The sequence below is a fragment of the Pristiophorus japonicus genome, unplaced genomic scaffold (genome assembly GCF_044704955.1).
Source record: "Pristiophorus japonicus isolate sPriJap1 unplaced genomic scaffold, sPriJap1.hap1 HAP1_SCAFFOLD_33, whole genome shotgun sequence".
NCBI lineage: Eukaryota > Metazoa > Chordata > Chondrichthyes > Pristiophoridae > Pristiophorus > Pristiophorus japonicus.
Window position 1 is genome coordinate 8192124 of NW_027253106.1, and position 12972 is coordinate 8205095.

Consider the following 12972-nt stretch of genomic DNA (forward strand, 5'->3'; position numbering starts at 1 on the left):
AGGATACTGGGAGCCTTTGGGGCTTTACGGGTTGCACCACTGCTGGCGGAACAGGGGGAGTGCATTTTTTTACAGATACGCAACAGAAGTTATACATCTAGAATGTATATTTGCTTTGCTGTGAAACAATAACCAGTCCCTTGCTCTAGCACCTATCTCACTGTTTTCCCATTCTCATGTACAGGTTACCCGCAATGAATAGTTTGAAGCAGAATACCAACGCGCAGTTTCTCAAATGGCTTATTGTTTCAGAGTTAACTTGCAGAGCACAGACAAATTATTAAATTATGGAGTCTCCATCAGTTAGCATTTCTTTAATTGTGCAAATGAAGATCATCGGTCAATTAATGATGTATTCCCGGGAAAGCAGGATAATATTTAACGATTATAAATTTTCTGCATTTCGAAAGACACAGGATAGACAGCACAGAATTTTTAAGGGAGGATCGCGTTTGACAAACTTGATTGCATTTTTGGAACAGGTGATCTGGAGGTTCGATGAAGCAGTCTGTATGATGTTGTGTGTCTGGATTTCAGCAAATGCTTTCGCTAAAGTCCCACATAACAGACTGGTCATGAAAGTAAACGCCCATGGGGTGCAGGGCAAAATAGCAAACTTGATCCAAAATAAGCTCAGAGGATGGAATCAAATGGTAATGTTTGATGGGTGTTTTCGTGATTGGAAGGATGTTTCCAGTGGGTTTCCGCAGAGCACTGTGCTAGGTCCCTGGCTTTTTGTGGTATTAATCAATGATCTAAACTTGAATATAGGGGTTATGATTCAGAAAGTTTCAGGTGATACTAAAATAGGCGAGAGGTTGCTAATGACGAAGAAAGCTAGGGACTGCAGCTAGGTATCGTTCAACTGATCAGCTGCGCAGAACAGTGGCAAATGCAATTTAATCCTAAGACGTTAGAAATCGTGCATTTGGGGTGGGCTAATAAGAAGAGGCAATACATGTTAAATGGTCGGACAATGAGCAGAGTAGATGAAAAAAGGGACGTGGGATTGCATGTCCAAAAGATCCCTGAAGATAGCTGGCCAGGTAGCTAATGTGGTGAAGAAGGCATACGGAATAGTTGCTTTTATTGCCACAGGCATGGGAGAGAGGAGCAAGTTGATTATGCTTAAACTGTAGAAAAGTCTGGTTAGGCCACAGTTTGAGTACTGCGTGCAGTTCTGCTCTCCACATTAAAGGAAGGACGTGATTGTGCTGGCGACGTTACAGAGGAGATTTAAGAGGATGTTGCCAGGAGTGGAGAAGGTTATCAGTGGGAACAGATTGGATAGGCTGTGTTTGTTTTCCTTGGAAGAAAGGACGCTAAGGCGACACAGCATTGAGGTGTAGAAAATTAGGTTGGTCCTGAAAATAGTTCAACAAAAGGGCCTATTTCCCATAGCGGAGTGGTCAACAAGCAGAAGGCCTAGATTAAAAGTAATTAGTGTAAGGGTTAAAGGCGATTTGAAGGGATCATTGTTCATCCAGATATTTGTGGTGGTCTGGAACACACTGTCTGAAAATGTCTGTTCTGGTGTGTTGGCTGTGCCCTCTCTGGGCTGGCGTGCTGGGTGAGCCTGGACTTGCTGTGCTGTTGGGCGTCATTGGGTTTAATTTCCTGGTCCGCGGCAGTGTCGTTCATCCTTTGGGTGTGTCTTGTGTTCTCTGAAAAGGTGATACCTGCTGGAGGTTGTTCAGGGCAGTCTGTGAACCGCAACCTCGTTTGTTCCACCTGCTTTCTGCAAATTTATCCAATATCAAGTTTGACTAAAACACCCTACTCCCTTATTTAGTTATCACCGTGTCTGCGTTTCACTTGGGACTATGTCCATAGTTTAGCACAAACACAGGATCGTTCAGATCCACTTCCCGTGACGCGACCATCATTTACATTTTGTTGCTACCGGCTGCTCTCTACCTGATCATGAAGATTGGGGTGAATCAACGTGATTCTGGTTTTAAGTGACCTTTTCAAGAGTTGCTCAGCCGGGGGCACGTTTGGGAGCAAGAGAGATCTCGTGCGGTTGCTGAGCAGTACTCGGGACAGGCGGGTTTAGAGTTAGCCTTCTTTGATTTGTTCAAGGCACTGTTTGATTGTTTGTACTGCCAACGCTGGCAGCCCATTGGCTTCTGGTGTAACTGGGGCCGAGGTTACATGTTTGATCCCATTGCGGGTCACGAATGCTTTATATTTGGCATTGGTTAAACATGGCCCGTTGTCACTGACCAGTACATTAGGCAGGCCATGGGAGGCAAACATGGCCATCAGACTTTCAATGGTGGCGATTCCGGTGCTTCCCGAACTTATTTCATGTTAAATCGATTTTGAAAAAGCATCCACTACCAACAGGAACATTTTACCGAGAAACGGATCCGTATATTCGCCATGGTTCCTCGACCATGGTCTGAAGAGGGCCAGGACCACAAACATAGTGGTGCCTCTTTGTGCGCGTTGCTCAACTGAGCACACACGCTGCATTGCTGTAAACAAGACTCTCAGTCAGAGTCGATACCGTGTCACCACACGTGGGATATGGCTATCACTTTCATCATTAATATACCCGGCTGGGTGTTTTGGAGATCGGATATGAACATGTCCCTGCCCTTGTTGGGTAGCACTACACAGTTACTCCACAACAGGCAGTCTGCCTGAATCGACAGCTGGTCCTTTCCCCGTTGGAATGGATAGATTAACTCTTGCATTTCAACGGGGATGCTGGCCCAGCTCCCATGCAGAACACAGTTTTTTCAAGGGTCAGCGAAGGATCTTGGCTGATACAAATCCTAATCTGGTAGGCCGTGACAGGTGAGTTATCACTTACAAACACTTGCATGACCATCAAAAAGTCTGCGGGCTGTGCCACCATCAACAAGTTTGCAGGCTGCGCCATTTTCACCTCAGTAATGGGCAATGGTAGCCGACGGGGATGATCTGCACAGTTCTCGGTGCCTGGCCAGTGGCGGATGGTACAGTTATACGATGATAGCGCGAGTGCCCACCTTTGTATGCAGGCTAAGGCATGAGTATTTATCCCCTTCTTGTTAGCGAACAGGGCTTGTGATCGCTTTCCATCTCAGAATTAAGGCCGAACAGGTACTGATGCATTTTCTTTACCTTGAACACACACACTAATGCCGCTTTGTCAATCATGCTGTAGGCCCTCTCGGCCCTGCACAAGCTCCTGGATGCATAGGCGACAGGTTGCAACTTCGGAGCAACGTTAACTTGGTGCAATACACACCCGGCCCCATATGACGATGCATTACATGCTAGCACAAGTCTTTTACCCGGGTTATATAATACATGCAGCTTTATGGAGCAAAACATGTTTCTGGTTTCTCAAAAGCAATTACTTGTTTTTTTCCCCATACCCAGTTCGCACCTTTTCGCAAAACATATGTAGAGGTTCTGAGAGATTGCTTACCCCAGTACGAAGTTACCAAAATAACTCGGGAGTCCCAGGAACAACCGCAGCTCTGTGACGTTCTGTGGGCTGCGCGATTTCCTGATAGCATGTGTCTTGGCGTCTGTGGGCCGAATGACGTCCGGCCCGATCTTTCCCCCAAAAAACTCTACTTCTATGGTTATGAAGACGCATTTCGACCTCATCAGCCACAGCCCTATGCAATCCAGTCGCTGAACGAACTGCTCCAGATTTTCTATTTGCTCAACGGTGTCCCGACCCGTGACCAAAATATCATCCTGAAAGTCCAAAGTGCGTGGTACCGACTTGAGTAGGCTCACCATGTTTCTCTGCAAGATCGCTGCAGCCGACCGAATTACAAGCGAGCATCTGTTGTAGATGAACAGTCCCTTGTGCGTGTTGATGCAGATGAGCCCGTTCGAAGAATCCTACAGCTTCTGTATCATTTCAGCCGAAGTCAGGTCGAGCTTGGTGAATGAGTTGCCTCCTTCCAGTGTCAAAAATTGGTCGTCTGCCTTAGGTAAAGGGTATTGTTTCTCCAGCGAAAACGATTAATAGTTACTTTATAATCGCCGCTGATCCTGACTGTGCCGTCACTTTTGAGTACTGGAAAAATCGGGCTGGCCATATCGCTGAATTCCACTGGAGAGATGATGCCCTCGCATTGCAGCCTGTCCAGCTCGACTTCTATTCTCTCCCTCATCTTGCGAGGTACCTCTCGCGCGATGTGGTGAATGGGTCGTGCCTCTGGGACCAAGTGGATCCGCACCCTCTCCCCAGAAAAGTTTTCAATGCCTGGTTTAAAAAGGGAAGGAAATTTGTTCAGAATCTGGGTACATGCGGCCTCATCGACATATGATAGCGCTCGGAAGTCATCCCAGTTCCAGCAGATTTTGCCCAGCCAGCTGCTTCCATGCAGTGCGGTGCCATCGCACGGGAAAATCCAGAACGGCAGTCCATGCACCGTGCTCTTGGAAGTGACTTTACCACAGGGCGCCCAGGACAATGATGAGCTCTTTGGTGTAATTTCTCAGTTTCGTGTGAATGGAGCTCAGGGATGTTCTGAGTGCCTTCTTGCAACTCAGTCTCTCAAACATCGGTTTATTCATGATGGATTGTCTTGTGCCATTGTCCAATTCCATGGCTACTGGTAAGCCAACCAATTTTATATTTTGCATGATAGATCGCCATTTCGTCGGAAATGTGTGCACCCCGAGTACTTCATCATCTGCCTGCTCTCTCTGAGGCTCGAAATTGGTTTGGTCCACTGTGGACCAATCCTCCTCTGCTACTTGGTGGGTAACAGGCTTTGCAGAGCTTGCAGCTCGTCTGCAAGCTCGTCGGAGTGCCCCCACTGTTCCAAAGCTCTTGTAAACATACCCTTTGAAGCGGCATGAATATGCTGAGTGGAAGCCTCCACAATGCCAACAAGTTGTTAATTGCCTTGCATTCATCCTTGGTTGTGGAGCTCGAGTCATCTGGTTCATCTGAGGCCTGCTGACATTTGCAGACTCGTCGTTTCTGCCCTTTATATTTCTGCTCGCAAACAGTAATTTTATGAACATTGCTCGCACTTTTGTGCTGAGTGATTTGTTTTGGTGTTATCATTGGTGGACATAATCGCAAAAGCCTTACTGAGGGTCAGTGACACTAGTTTAAAAGGTTTTAGAGGATGGTCTCGTCACCAATGCCCAGTACAAAAACATCACTGAGCATCTGCTCCACGTAGCCATCAAAGTCACATTGTCCTGCAATCGCCTGAGTTTGGCGACGTAGCTCGCCACTTCCTGACATTCAGATTGCTGCACGTGTGGAACCGATACCTCGCCATTAGCAGGCTCTCCTTCGGGTTAAGATGCTCCCGAACTATTGTACACCGCTCCTCATACGACTTATCAGTGAGCTTCACTCGAGCCGGAAAATTCTTCATGAGGCTGCAGGTCGCTGCCCCGCAGACCGTGAGGAGAACTGTTCTCCTTTTTGGAGCGCTTTCTTCTCCATCCAGCTCGTTGGCTACAACGTTCTGGTGCAGCCGTTCGACATAGGCTTCCAAGTCCTCACCCTCCGAGAACTTTTCAAGGATTCCCATAGTTTGCTGCATCTTTGGGTTGGATTCGTTATTATCTTCCTAACACAGATGAGACTGCATACAGGGAGGTTAAAGTAACAGGGACCTCACTCTTTATTAAGACACTCCAGAGTGAGGAACAGACCTTAGGGGCCGGCTTATATACAGTGCTCCCAAGGGATGCTGGGAGCGGAAAATGGGAGTGCATGCTTTTTAGATACACAAAAGAATGCCTTCTGCAACTCTAAATACTCCACATCAACTGCTGCCCCCTGATCCAACCTGTTCGTGGCATCCTCAAAGAACTCTAGCATTGAGTCTTTGTCACTCTCAGTCTGTCTGTCTCCGTCTCATTCTGTCTTTCGCTCTTTGTCTATCTCTCTCTCTCACTTTGTCTCTATCGCGCTGTCTGTCTCTCCCTACTTGCCTGCCTCTGTCTCTCAATTAGTTCGTCTCTTTCTCACGGTGTCAACGAAGTCCAGCATTGAGCCTTTGTCATTCTCAGTTTGTCTGTCTCCTTCTCTGTCGGTCTTTGTCCATCTTTCTCTCTCATTTTGTCACCATCTCGCGATCTGCCTCTCGGTGCTTCTTGGTTTGTCTCTGTCGCTCAATTAGTTAGTCTATTTCTCACGGTGTCCAGTTCTGGTTGCAGCTTGATTACTGTGCTGACAGATTCCAATACCGTCGTTTCCTCGTTAGTATAATGCTGAGTACCCACGCCACGCGAGAGAGCAGGATTCAATTCCCCGACGTGGAATCAGCATTTTAATGATATCAGATTTTACTTCTGTTTCTTGGTGCAGCTTGATAAAAAAATTATCTGGAGGTATACAGAAAAGTAACAATACGGCAAGAGGAGATTGTCTCTTCCAATGGTTTATGGAAGATGTGCCCTTCTGCTGCAGAGAGAGGGATGATTTATTCTTGCCTGCGCAATATTTATCGAGTCAGAGATCCAGTAGGTGTGGCCGAGTGGTTAAGTTGATGGACTAAAAATCCACTGGGGGTTCCCTGCGCAGATTCAAATCCTGCTGACTGCAATTAAGATAAGAAATTGGATTAAAACTAGACTATTTAAACACTTGAACCTGCTCTGCTATTGAATAAGATTATTGGCTCAGCTCCGCTCATCATTATTCTTTTGCTCACTAATCGCTCAAAGATCTGACCATCTTTGCCTTAAATATATTCAATGACGAGTCTCGACAGATCTCTGGGGCAGGGAATATCATAGAATAACAACACTCTGAGAGCAGAAATTGCTCCTCATCTCCGTTTTAAATGGGCGACCCCGTATTGTAAGACGATCTCCAATAGTTTTGGTTAACTCAATGTTGAACTAAATTCTCTGCATCCAGTTTGTCGTTTCCAATCATTTTCTTTTAATTTACAATAAGATCAACTCTCAATCTTCTGAACTCCATTGTCGGTTGGCAGAACCCACTCAAACAAGCAAAAGGCAAAAAGTGCCACATAACAACAAAATTTCAAAGGTGCAAAGTGTGTTAGAAAGTCAATCCCGAAGGCTCTGTGCCTCACTGCGACAAGTATTCGGAATAAAGTAGAATAATTAACTGCGCAGATAGCAGATAACGATTGGCATCACGGAAACAAGGCTCCAGGTTAGCCAAGGCTGGGAAATCAACATCCAGGGGTACTCAACATTTAGGAAGAATAGACATAAAAGAAAGGGGGCGGGGTGCCGTTGCTGTTTTAAGAGGAAATTAAAGCATTAGTAAGGAAGGACAACAGCGTGGATGATGTGGAGCTAGTGTGGGTGGAGCTACGGAATACCAAAGGGCACAAAACGCTCGTGGAGTTGTGTGCAGACCAACAACCAGTTGCAGTGAGTTTGGGGACAGCATCAAATAAGAAATAAGGGACGCGTGCAATAATGTTACAACAAAAGCTTCTACTGATATCTGAAGAGATAAAGATTAGCGAAGACTGATGTAGGTCCTTTGCAGTCGGATTCAGGTGAAGTTTAATGGAGAACAAAGAAATGGCAGACAAATTGAACAAATACTTACGTTCTGTCTTCATGAAGGAAGACACAATAGACTTCTGGAAGTACTAGGGGACCGAGGGTCTCGTGAGAAGGCCGAACTGAAGGCTATCCTGATTATGCGGAAAATTGTGTTTTGTAAATTGATGGGATTGAAGGCCGATAAATTGCCGGGGCCTGATAGTCTGCCTCCCAGAATACATAATGATGTGGCCCTAGAAATCGTGGATGCATTGGTGATCATTTTTCAACAGTCTATAGACTCTGGTTCAGTTCCTATGGACTGGAGCGCAGCTAAAGTAACGGCACTTTTTAAAACGAGAGGGAGAGGGAAATCTAGTAAATATAGACAGGTTATCCAGACAGCAGTAGTGGGGAAAATGTTGGAATCAATTATTAAGGATGAAATAGCAACACATTTGGAAAGCAGTGACAGAATTGTTGCAAGTCAGTATCGATTTATGAAAGGGAAATCTCCCTTGACAAATCTACTGGAATTCTTTGAAGATGTAACGAGGAGAGAGGCCAAGGGAGAACCAGTGGATGTGGTGTATTTTGACATATAATGGCTTTTGAGAAGGTCTAACACAAGAGATTGTTGAGCAAAATTAAAGCACGTGATATTGCGGCGAATGTACTGACGTGGAAAGAGATGTAGTTTGCAGATAGGAAGCAGAAAGTTGGGAAAAACGGGTCTTTTTCCAAATGGCAGGCAGTGACTAGTGGAGTGCCAAAGGACTCAGTGCTGCGACCCCAACTCGTTACGATACACATTACTGATTTAGATGAAGGAATTGAGTGTAATATCTCCAAGTTTGCCGACGGCACTTAGCTGGCTGACGTTGTGAGCTATGAGGAGGAAGTGAAGAGGCGGCAGGGTGATTGGATAGGTTAGGTGAGTGGGCAAATGCATGCAGATGCAATACAATGTGGATAAATGTGAGGTTATCCACTTTGGTGGTAAAAACAGACAGACAGACTATTATCTGAATGGTGAGAGATTAGGAATCGGGGAGGTGCAACGAAATCTGGGTGTCATGGTACATCTGCCATTGAAGGTTGACATGCAGGTACAGCAGGCGGTTATGAAAGCAAATGGCATGTTGGCCGTCACAGCGAGGGGATTCGAGTACAGGGGCAGGGAGGTGTTACTACAGTTGCACTGGTCCTTGGTGAGGCCACACCTGGAGTATTGTGTACAGTTTTGGTCTCCTTACTTGAGGAAGGACATTCTTGCAATTGAGAGAGTGCTGCAAAGGTTCACCGACTGATTCCTGGATGGCGCGACTGACATATCAAAAAAGACTGGATCAACTGGGCTTGTATTCACTGGAGTTCAGGAGAATGAAAAGGGTCTCATAGAAACGTTAAAATTCGGACGGTTTCAGACAGGTTAGATGTGGGAAGTATGTTTCCAATGTTGGGGAATTCCTGAACCAGGGGTCACAGTCTAAGGACAAGGGGTAAGCCATTTATGACGAAGATGAGGAGAAACCTCTTCACCCAGAGATTGGTGAACCTGTGGAATTCTCTCCCATCGAAAGTTGTTGTGGTCAATTCACTAAATATATTAAAAAAGGTGTCAGATATAATCCCAACTACTCGGAGGATCAAGGGGCAATGCCAGCAAGTAGGCAATGCCAGCAAATTGGGTACTGAAGTTGCATGTTCAGCCATGAACTCATTGGATGGCGTTGCAGGCTCAAAGGCCGAATGGCCTACTCCTGCAATTATTTTCTATTTTTATATGTTTCTATGTTCTCATAGAAATTCTGAAACCCTACAAAGGCAGGGATTAAAATCAATCCCAAGAAAGCCCAGATGCGACAATATTTGGGACATGAGATATCAAAAGGGACTGGAACAATGTCGCGAGATTGGAAATAAGCTATGAGAATCAAGTCATGTCCAAAGACGCTCCGAGTGGTATGGAAAGTGCAGGAACTCCTTATGTACTTCAGATGCGTTATAGCCAATTTCGCAGCCATAGTTGATCCAATGCAGAAACTGGTGAAAGGGGGAAACACTCCCTACAAAGTGTAGCGTGGGGCCCGGAGCAGGAAACAGCATATGGTAATCTGAAAGTATCCTTAATATCTGTGCCTGGCCTGGATCTCCCGAACATCGACATATCTTTCCACAGTTACGGCGAAAATCAGGAAGGATTCTACAGGGCGCTGATCACTCAGATGTATGGGGACCGGTTGTGTCCTCAAGCCTATTACTCAACCCAAAAGCCACTCGTGCCAGTCGGATTGTTCCAGTGTGTGGCGGCTCTGGATTTCACAAGGTAGGCAGAGAAAATCTGTGAACCGGTAGTGATAATCGGGGAAATTGTACAGCACACTAAACAAACGCTGGGAGAAATGCTCAACTCCGAAAAACTGAGATACTAACCCGAACCCTAACCCTAACCCAATGTACGCAGGCTAAATGGGAGGCAGTTACACTCTCCAATGATGAGACCGTTAAAACAGTTCGAGACACAGGGGAGGACCCTGCAGAGAGTAAACTGGCCACAAATGAACACCATGAGTGACACACCCGAGAGTGGGAAGACTCACACCGTAAAATATGTGAGATCACACTCGAGGACCCCGATTTAATCCTTCATGTGGGCGGGTCCCGCAATTTTTTTCCAAATGTTCCCACATACAGGTTGGGTGGTGACCAGTGCAGCGCTTCACCGTGTCCTAATTCGGAGACTGGACGGAGGACTTTCTGCACAAGTGGCAGAACTCACTGCCCTGACAGAAGCCCTCCAGTTAGCTGAAGGCATGCGGGTAAATATCTGCACAGTCAGCCGATATGCTTTTGGAGTACTCCATGACAAGTTGACCGCCTGGGGAAGGCGAGGATTTGTCATCTCCGGCGTGGAGGCCATCAAACATGAAGGCCGAATTAGGCTGCTATTCGACGCGGCGAGTAAACCCGCCGTGGCAGCGGTAATAAAGGTCAAAGGCCATCAGAAAGTGATAGATTATGTCCAGAGAGGTAATGATTATGTGGTAAGACAAGGCAGGAGGCAACAGTTTCATCTGAAGTGAGGGAGAATCAGTAACGAGTAACATCACTAAAGAAGATATTGATATTGCAAAATTACTTGCAGATGTAAGTTATGTAGAAAAGACAAATCAAAAGATATGGAGGGGCACCAGATCCAGACTCCGTGTGGAGAATGGACGGCAAGGTGACAGACCCCACTTGTATCAGTAAGATGTTCATGGAACTGCACCACGGCATTAACCATGCCGGGCGAAATGCCATGATCAATAGTGTCTCTAAGGATTGGTGGTGGCCAGGCATGGGACGAGACATTGATAAATAATGCCAGCAATGTATTTCCTGTGCCCGACATAATCCGTGAAAAACCATTAAATTAGAATGGCCCATCAAACACGGTCGCGAGGGTCATTGGGAGAAAGTACATTTTGATTTCACGGGACCGCTGCCAATCTGTCCAGGAAAGAAATACTGTCTCGTAATAATTTATTTGTTTACACGGTGGGTGGAAGCTTCCCCCATCCGAAACTGTACGGCAACCAAAACAGCTCGTGTCGTAGCCGAGGAAGTGATTCCCCGCTGGGGCATCCACAACGATATCGACTCCGATCAGAGAACCCATTTCATAGGACAGATGGAAAACTTACTTTGCACCATATTGAGTAATAAAGAATAATTTCACATCCCCTACTACGCGCAGATTTCGGGGGTGGTAGAACGTATGAATTGGAGAATAAAGACAGTCTTGTCAAAAGCAATCCAAGAAACGGACAGGCTTAGGCTGATCTTCTCCCTGCTATCCTGATGAGACAAAGGCCAACACCTAAACAGACAACAGGAGTAATTCCATGTGAACTCATGCCTGGTCGGGCAATTGCGACTGCCCGATGTTACAGTTACAGGAGAGTCAGATGTGGGCCAATTGCGGGATCAGATTAGGAGATATGTAATGATGTTAAGTAAGGAACTTAAGGATATGGGGCAGGAAGTAAGAGAACGGCAGGCAGGCCGGGATGAATACGAAGAGTTCGAGTCCCCGGTAGATCTTCCCCAAGTGGTGTAGACAGTAATGGTTAAGGGGCTATTGGGACAAACTGGGTTCGCACCGCAGTGGTAAGGAGCACACGAGATAGTAATCAGTGGTGATGCATGTGGATATGAATGGAGTAGAACGGTCGAAGCATTGGTCCAAGTTGAAAAGATCCACTGATATGTAGCGAATAGCACAAGGGCCTCCCGCCCTTTTACAGGACGGCCTGGCTTATGATGATACTGTTATGGATGATCCGGACAACGGATCAACACCATGAGGAAGACCCATGGATCCCGAATTCAGGCGAATAATTGTGGGGGTTGGAATCCACATAGCGGTGATATTTCGTTTAGACTGAGGTCTGGTGGACATTAGTCTGACACCGACTTCACCATCCGAAAATGCTCGTGGGTGCAACTGAAATTCTTAGGAATCTCTGTGATATCACACAGAACGGCAAGTATATCCTATAAACGTGTTAGTGTCTTTATATGGACGCTCCTTATCGATAGCAACGATTATCGCAAATCATTATTATGACCATAAAGACTTTAAGGAATCATGCAAAAAAAAATGGAAGAATACTAAGATACAGATTCACAAGTTATAATTCATAAGTCTAATGTAATTACGGTATGCGTCATGGCAGAACGAACATTTCGACACAGATATTACAATTGCATTTAAAAAGACAGATCATGTCCCTCTCCAATAATACGTGTGAGATGGGCAGACAAGTGACCATTAACGACGGCACCGCCCGCCTCGCCAACACCACCGAAACCGTTAGAATGTTCCACACATAACACGGGACCATCATGCAGGATAGTCCTGAAAACAGAGGGAATCCAATTGTAAGAAAATATATACCATGACATATTAGCTGTAATAGTAATACTGACGGACATTGGGCTAACAGAAAAAATGTGACCTTAAGGTACGAGCATTTCACAATCGAATGCTCAGCATAGTGTTGAAAGAATCCAGGGACACCTCAGGAGCATCCAGATACCGGAGCCCTCTGAAAGCAGTTCAGACCTACAGACAGAAACGTGGTCTGATCAATTAAGTCTTAACAAGTCACAATACGGGAACCTGATTTATAAATTCGCTTGGTGTACATGCGAGACAGTGACAATTGGAAAGTCTTAAAGACACAGTCAGGAAGTTGCTGCACGGGCAGACAGATGCCGTCAAAGAGCCTGTGCGTGTAGGCGATGGGACAGCAGGGAGGTTAGTCAAAGGGATTACAGTCCTGCAGGGCCATGCTGCCAACATTAATCGCTGGATTGACTGACAATTCACTGCAGAAAAGGCAGAGGTTCAGCGAGACTTCTGCCACGCTTGTGGGGGATGGATGATTGGGCAGGTCAGGGAGAACCTGTACAAAATGCACAAGGATGAACTCCCGGAATGGATTAACAGCACCCAGCTTTTTC